Below are 8473 nucleotides of genomic sequence, written 5' to 3' on the forward strand. Positions count from 1 at the left end.
AAACCATGTGAAAGCCCGCAGGTGATGGAGATTTACCACTGATTATAGAATGGCTTTACTGACAAGATGCACGTTAAATATCGCATGCGATTTATCGTGCAGCCCTAATATGAACTTATGATTTCCGGAAAGTTCACATTAGGTGAACGGGGGTAAACACATTCCATCTCTTTTACTTTCATAATAATGGGATAGAAAAACATCCTCCCCTTCTTTTGTGCCAGTGCTATAATTAGAGAGTCTCTTATATAGGCCCGCGCTCAGCTGGGGTTCTCTTTCTAGCCCCGGCATCAGTGTCTGTCCGGTCTCACCAATGTCCCTTTGACCCGCTTGTGCCAGTCTGTCCCTGCTGTGCCACCCCTGCCCTTAGTTTTGTTTTTCTTTTCCTTTCACTGTCTCTTTTATCTTTCTGCTGTTGTCCAAACGTGCACTGTTGTTCATAAGTTGTCAGCAAGATTTATTTATTTTTTTTGAAAGAAAATCATTTTATTAAGCAAGTGCATTAAAATGATCAAAAGTGACAGTGAAGACATTTGCAATGTTAGAAATTATTTCTATATCAAACTTTCTGTTCATAAAAGAATCCTGAAAAAAAATGTATCAGGGTTTCTAGAAAAATATTAAGCAGCACAATTGTTTTCAATGTTAATAATAATAATAAAAAAAAAAACATGGAAAAAGCGTTATTTTTAGATGATTCTGTCTCCCTCTAGTAACCAAATTAGTCTTTGGTTGAAATGAGTGATCTCATGATGTTCCGTTCTGTTAATGGTTTTGGAACATCTGTATTCTTCCACTGAAATCGACTTAACACTGTATTGAAAATATGTAACAGAAGTGTCAGAGCTGTTGATATGACAGTCAGTATGCCTCTGTCAGCTATTCACATGAACTGTAAAGTATGTGGTTTTTTGCCACAGTACAGTATGTGATGCAGATGCTCCTGAACCTTTAACAGAGCATTTCATTTAGTTTGAGTATTTAAAAAAAATAAATAAATACTCAAACCAAATGAAATGCTCTGTTAAAGGTTCATATATATATATTGATGCAAAACAGAACTCTTTTCCTACAATGATATGCAATGTGAAGTGAGTTGCGTGAATGGTTTGTCTTCACTTTAAAGATATGAGTGTCTCAGGTTCGTCACACGCTGCCCTGTGTGTATATTTGAGAAAAGGTCATGTAGGCTTCTCCGATTTGTGTAAGGTCTTGACGGAGCTGCCCCGCTGACATGTATATGTACACAGTTTCTTCCTCCGTTTCCTGTCTCTGTCCGCAGAGAGCCATCGCTCCGCTCACCTCCCACCTCTCCTGCTTCCTCTCTCATTCCTGCTCATTCTTTTGTTCTGTTGCACCACTCTTTCTCACCTAGACTAGTCTCATCAAATTGTGGATCTTCATATTGGGAATCCTCAGGAAAGTAGTTTAAAGTGTTTATGGATCATTCAGGTATCTGCCTGACCTGAAGTCTAAAGCCTTGTGCACTGATTTCCTGAGGAGCCAATAAGAAGCCTGTTTTGAATTGCAGAGATTCCATTATCCCTTAAGTGAGCTCTTACACCCAGTAATTTTCCCCCACTTTTTTTTACATTAGGAAAATTAATGACATTCTTACAAATGTTTAATGGTGTAATTTTCAAAACGTTTTTTTATTCACTTTTAATCTTTAGATGACTAAGTGCAGTGAAACTTGTCTCTTACTTGTATATCGTACACAGATTTTGTTGTTTCTCCTGTGTTGAATGTACTTCATTAATTCCCAGCAGGTCCCTCCTCTTTCAAGGGCCGTCTTGATCTGTTTGTTGGTCTCTCTCTTTTTTTCTCTCTCTTTTTTTTTCGTTTCTTTGCCAGCATGATATCCTTTTTTCCAAACAGTGCTCTGCTTTGACACATGCAAAACCGGCTGAGGGGTTCTGTCCTTTCATCTCCCGACCGCATTCCGAACGTCTTCCCGGTCCCATTGCATCAGTCCACATGGCTGTGTGTGTGTGTGTGTGTGTGTAAAACAACAAGTCCAAATATTATCTGATTTTCTCGTCCAGGTTCTTTCACTTAGTTATAAACAAGTGGAAATGTATCATGGGTATTCTTATAAAACACTTAAACACACACACATATATACAGTGCTTAACAAATTTATTAGACCACCACCACCCAGTGTAAGGTTTGTGCCACAGCTGCCCTAAACCAACAGTATTGGTGATTACCAAAATCATTTTTTTATGTTTCTGTAATGGTTAATCCACCAGTATAGTGTTTCTAATGCTAAAATATAATTGTTGTTATCCATGAATTTGCTGTTTTAAAAAGAAAGGCAGAAAAATTGTAAAGCTCTTTATACATTTTTTTTTATTCAGATGCCCAATTACAGTCAATAACAACAGAGACTGTGGAAAAGTACATAAAAACAATGCCAGCAAGAATGTATGCTTTTTGTAAGATTTTTTTGTTTGTTTGTTTATTATGTGTGAATAAAGACTATTTAGTTGTTTTAGTTTGTTATTTGCCAAATAAATGACAAAAAATGTTTAGTTTTAAACAAGTTTTTGACAGATTCCTAAAATAATTGTTTTCTCTTTATTATGACAGGTGGTCTAATAAACATACAGTGCTTTACAAATATATTAGACCTGTATTTATTGATTGTAATTTGGCATCTGAATAAAAAATAATAATAAAGTGCTTTACTATTTTTTTTCTGCCTTTCTTGTAAAACAGTAAATTCATGGGTAACAACAATTATATTTTAGCATTAGAAACACTACTGTGACTAAAGAGCTTACAAATACTGGTGGATTAACCATTACAGAAACATAAAACAGGATTTTGGTAATCACCCAAACCTTACATTGGGTGGTGGTGGTCTAGTAAAATTGTTAAACACTGTCTCTCTCTCTGTGTGTGTGTATTTGATTTGGTGCTCAAAAACATTTCTTATTGTTATCAATATTGAAAACGGTTGTGCTGCTTAATATTTTTGTGGAAACTTCTGGCCAATTTAATGCATCCTTGCCAAATAAAAGTATTAATTACTTTACATAGTGTGGAAAAACAGACTGAAATTTAAGTCATATTGCCTTGAAGATCTTACCTGACAGCCATAGTCACCATTTTGCTATAAACAGCTCCTTTTGTGTTCCACTGAAGCGAGAAAGTCATACGGGTTTTTGAAAGACATGAGGGTGAGTAAATGATGACAGGATTTTCATTTGTGAGAACTTCTCCTTTAAATGTTTATCTTTATAACAGTTGCAGTATTTGTTGCACCTTTGCCTTTAATTCCCTTAAGAAATTTGTGAAAGCATCTAAGGGAAAGTGTTTGAATAGGCTTCTAGGTGTCCACATGTATGTGCGTTTTCCTCATACATCACCGTTTGATGAGCTTCTCTTTGATGAGCTGGAACATTGCTCTAGAAAGGACTCTAAATCCTAATGCAGGCCGGAGGCGGCTTGAAGCATCTCCACCCACCTGCTTCTTGACTGCACAGCACTTGAGTCCCCTTGATTAAGAACTAGAGAGAGATGAAGCTGCACCGCTAGAGCAAAGATTTTGATGCAGAAATGTTTTGATTTTGAAACTCAAACTTTCGGTCTATTTTGTTTCTTAGGATGTCAAAATAAGTGTTATTTTAGTAATATTTATATACTACTACTATAGTATGTATTCATATTTTGAATTAGTTTTTATTATTTTGAGTTTTCATTTTAATTTTAGGTTTAGTAATTTTATGCACTTTTGTAATTTTTATTATAATTTTTTTAACCTTTTTTTTTTGTTTTTTTTTGGCAGTCAGACAAGATTTTCCAAGTCACTATCATACACTATCCACACTATCATATGCCTTTAGAAGACTTGATACCTGTATAAACACTATACTGTTCAAAAGTTTGGGCTCAGAATTGAATTTTATTTTAATTTTTTTTGTCAAAAGTGACAATTTTGTAACAATGTAAAAGTATTTTTACAATGAAAATGTATTTAGTACTTTTTAAAATTTCTATTCATCAAAGAATCTTTTTCTTTGAGAATAAAAAAAAGTATCGCGTTTTCTGCACAAGCAGCACACAACAGCTTTCAACAATGATTTTGAAGCTTTTTTTAAATGTTGAAATCAGTGTTATTTTAGTATTATTTATATTCTATTATAGTATTTATTAATCTTTTGAGTTAGCTTTCATTATTTTCAGTAAACTCTTAATTTATTTTTAGTTTTAGTTTTAAAAAACTCATTTATGAGTTTTAGTAGTTTTGATATGTACTTCTGTTATTTTTATTAGTTTTTAGTTATTTTTGATTATTTATTTATATAGTTTTTATTTATTTTTATATAACTTTTAGTACTATTAGTATTTTTCCTATTTCCGTTTGTTTTTCCATCTAATATTTAGCCTGTGGTTTATTTTCAGTTCTGTTTTAGTTGAATTCATGAAAATGATTTTTAATAGTTTTAGTTAACAATAAAAACACTGGTAGAAATATCAGTGTACATCTTTTGATCATGACGTATTGGGTTTGAATGAATTTTTTTTACACGCATACCATCCAGAAGTAGCAGGACTGGGTGGGGTGAGGGGGGACGGTTAGCGTTTTTGAAGCACAGAGCGCTGATGGGGCCCTAGCTCTGGGGTTTCTCTTTTATGTTTGTGTATGCCTCAACTTGCTGATATTATCTCACTGGATTTTCCTTTGCTTGGTGTCAAAGGTTCTCTCCCAGTGGGCGGAGCTTCTTCCGATTGGCCGGCAGGTTTCTGTCCCTCCGCAAGTATGAAATCATGGCTTTGGAACCCACTGAGTGAGTTGCCATGGCCACTGGGAAGCTCCCTGTGTCATGTGTTTCAAAGTGAACCGAGGCCTGGCAGAATTACCCAGCCTTCAATGGGAGGCAAAATGGCCATTATTAGACTTCACAGTCCTGGCCATCTATTTAAAAAGAGAAGAAAAGAAACCCAGGGAGCTTAAGACAAGGGCTCGAGGAAAGTGAGCGGAGGGGGACGAGAGGGTGCAAGAGAGGGAGACGGATAAGCCGCCAGGGAAAATGTCATGGCGGTATCTTAGTTCAAAGAGCTCCCCCAGGAAGTATTTTGTTTTAGTGTTTACAAGAGAATGAAAATCAAAGACTCCGCAAATCACCTGTGGATTTTTCCAGGCTGCCCATCCAAAAGAATACGGATAGCGTGTCACTTTAGGGTGGTGCGGCGAACAGAGCGTATAATGTTGTGTCTGCAAGATGCGGTAATAGTATGTGTGTGTTTCTCTTTGAACGCTGTGCCATGCTGGGATGGGCTGAGCCACTTGGCGGGCTTTTTTCTCTCCCACTTTTCCTTTCATGGATTAAGTTCTATCCTGGAGTTTTAGGACTCTTTTATACTCCGGAGGGGGGTGGTATCTGTGCGTGTGTGCGTACGTGCGTGTGAGCAGGGCTTGTAAGGGGGTCAGCTGTGAGTGACTTGGAGGGCTACAGAAAAAGAGAATGGAGAAGAAAGCGTTAGCACACCTGCTAATTGAGAGGAAGTTGAGGACTTGACGGAGGGGGGTGAGGGAAAACGAAGGATTGGGAGAAAAGGCGAGGGAGAGGGTAGAAACAGTCCTGAGAGGGAGATGCATACTGTAAAACCCGATAAGTTCAGAATACTCAACTTTTGTGGACTACCTCAAAACATTTAAGTAAACCAACTAATTTTTTTTTAGTTCTCTAACTCAAAGGTAATGATAGTAGTACTTAAATTTTTTTATTTTGTACTACACAAACTTAACCACTAGGGATGTAACGATTAACCGCGAGCCGGTTGAAAATCGATTTAAATATGTGACGATTCAAATCGGTTGAGATGCTAAACAAATCGCGATTCAATTAGGGGTAGGAGTTTATATGAATGTATGTCTGAAGGGAACTTACTACTAGCATCTTTAGATGGTATTTTTTCTTTTCCTCTTGCAGCGCTGCTTTGTTTACAGCGGAAACCAAGTAAACGTTTTAAGCGCCACCTGCTGGCAGAGAGTGAATCTGCGTCTCATTGAGCTTTTTCTGTTTCATGCAGATATTTTTTATGCATAGTTTCACAAAACTGAAGTCAAACCATTCTGTTTTTGCTTCAAATTCCGAAATTATACAATCTAATTTAGATTAAAAACTGCTCATGTTGCATGCATGCAGCATCTTTGTTTGGATCATGATTAAAATGCAGTGGTTGCCTCTAATTTTAAATGGAAAGAGCACAAGACAAAGCCTTAGTTTGTTTATATGAAGAGATTGATTTTATTTGTGTTACTTATTTATTTGATTTGGGGTTTGTTTTAATAAAAATAGAACTTTATAATTAAGCTAAAATTATTATAGACTATATGGTTTTTGTCATCTTCTGATTGGTCAACTTCAGATGGATCGCCAAATCGTCTCGTTCAACCGCACATACGCCACAAATTTAAACCGACAGCATCCGATTTTTTTTTACATGTTTGAAAATTATCGGGAGGACGGTAGGTGCTCGTAACGTCTCGGATCGGCCCATAATTCTTCTCACAAGGTACGAGCCGCGACCATGCGAGCATCTGTGATTTTCTCCCGAGAGAAAAAAATCGCTTGCGAGCTCGTACGGCAGCAAAAATTGCACCGTGTACGCCCGCCTTTAGTTTGTTTATATGAAGAGATTTCTTTTATTTGTGCTACTTATTTATTTGATTTGGGGCTTGTTTTAAAATTTCAATTTAGTTTTCAATTTTATTTACATTTACATTATATTAAAATTTTGTTATTTAGCAAATGCTTTTATCCAAAGCGACTAACAAATGAGGACAATTGAAGCAATCAAAACCAACAAAGAGCAATAATTTGCAAGTGCTATATTAGTATATTATTATAGTTTTATATTTCAATTTCACAAAGAAATGTACAGTATTTTGTCCAAGCAATAATAAAAGGACACATTTAATTTATAATTTGTCTTAAATCTCATTTTGTTTTCAAAATCGTGAATCGAATCGAATCGTGAGTTGAGTGAATCGTTACATCCCTATTAACCACAATTTGATTGAAATATTAAATAAACTAACTCATATGTGCTGATATAACTTTCAAAGAACCTATCACTATATACTTGCATGAAGTGTTAATCCACATGCAGTATGTATCACCTTGAATTTTTGCAGTCCATTCTCGACCTAACCGCAAGCACTACTCTTCACCACGAAGGTAACCCTACAAAACTTCAACATAAAAGAAACGCCATTAAATACCAGAGCAGAGCATTAAACAATAGTAAATGACAACACAATTTGGGTGAACTATCCTTATAACTTTGTCTCAGATGTGTCACCTAAAATTCCTGAGGAGAAATAAAACAGAAGCTAATTGCTATCATAAAAATACAGAGCTATAAAAATGAATGTGGACAGCATTACTCAGATAATTTGGTTTTGGAAGAATTTGATGAGAAATAGTTTTGCAGAATCTTGCAGACTTTTGTATCTTAGCAAATTTGAACGTGCTTTGTGACGCTGCGATCTCTTCTGAAACTCTAGACGAGACGTGTGAGATTACTAGGGCCTCTGGGAATCTCTGCAGGAGCCTTAAGTCTCCATTTGCACTCTATTTAATCTCATTGCCATCTAGGAGAAACAATTGAGATGTTAAACAGATCTCATGTGCGATTTGTCTTTCCTGTGGGCCGAACTGGGGGTTGGAAACTGAGAACTGGACTGGCTAGCACACCTGGTAGCCTCAGGTGCACGAAGCCACCGGCTTGTGTGTCAGGTAAAGATACGGTTGTTAAAGTGTGAGACGTGTGAGCGCAGGGAGGGATTGTGGGTGGTTGAATTACAGCTCTCTGGAGCAGAAGGGACAATAGAGCAAGAGGGAGAGTTCTTCTCCTGTTTCCTGCTCTCTCATACAGAACAGCCTTGAGAAAGATGAATGAATGAGAGGCCGAGGTGGAAAAATCAGAATGAACGTGTGAGAGGAAGCAAGGAGTTTCCATCAGATTTCTTCGTTCATTGAAAGAGAGACACCCCGGGTTTTTGTACTTGTATCAAAGTGCTGCCCCCCTGTTAAAAATCATTGAAGTCTTCTGGTAAATCCCCCCCGCTCCAAGGGTTAATCTAAGTGCTGGAAAGCCGTTGTGGTCTTGTATAGGCCGAGTCTAAACCTGCTGTTCTGTTTGCCCGGGGAGAAACAGAACAGAAACACAGCTCGCCAAATGCAGATCCCATTACAAAGACGCAGACGCACACACAAAGTGTCTCCTTCGCTGACACACAACACACACTCACTCATGAAGCTTAGCTCAAATATACCCCACACACACAGAGAGCCACTTCAAGGGAAGGTTAGATTAGAGAGGTATGAAGGCAGAGAGCTCATGCTCCTTTAATTAAAGTCATTCGCATTCAGCTGTCCTCATTCACCGCAGTGCATGAGCAGCTCTGATCTGATGACTCCACGTTGGTGCTCTTCAATCAGAGGCCCAATTTCAT

At 37.2% G+C, this 8473-nt stretch overlaps 1 protein-coding gene across 1 annotated transcript in view; it reads left to right on the top strand.

Annotated features, from left to right (window-relative positions):
* znrf3 (zinc and ring finger 3) overlaps positions 1–8473 on the top strand; it is a 74445-nt gene that overhangs the window by 43715 nt on the left and 22257 nt on the right. The window lies entirely within an intron of this gene.

This window comes from Sinocyclocheilus rhinocerous, unplaced genomic scaffold (assembly GCF_001515625.1).
Source record: "Sinocyclocheilus rhinocerous isolate Xijiao unplaced genomic scaffold, SAMN03320098_v1.1 scaffold352, whole genome shotgun sequence".
Taxonomy (NCBI): domain Eukaryota; kingdom Metazoa; phylum Chordata; class Actinopteri; order Cypriniformes; family Cyprinidae; genus Sinocyclocheilus; species Sinocyclocheilus rhinocerous.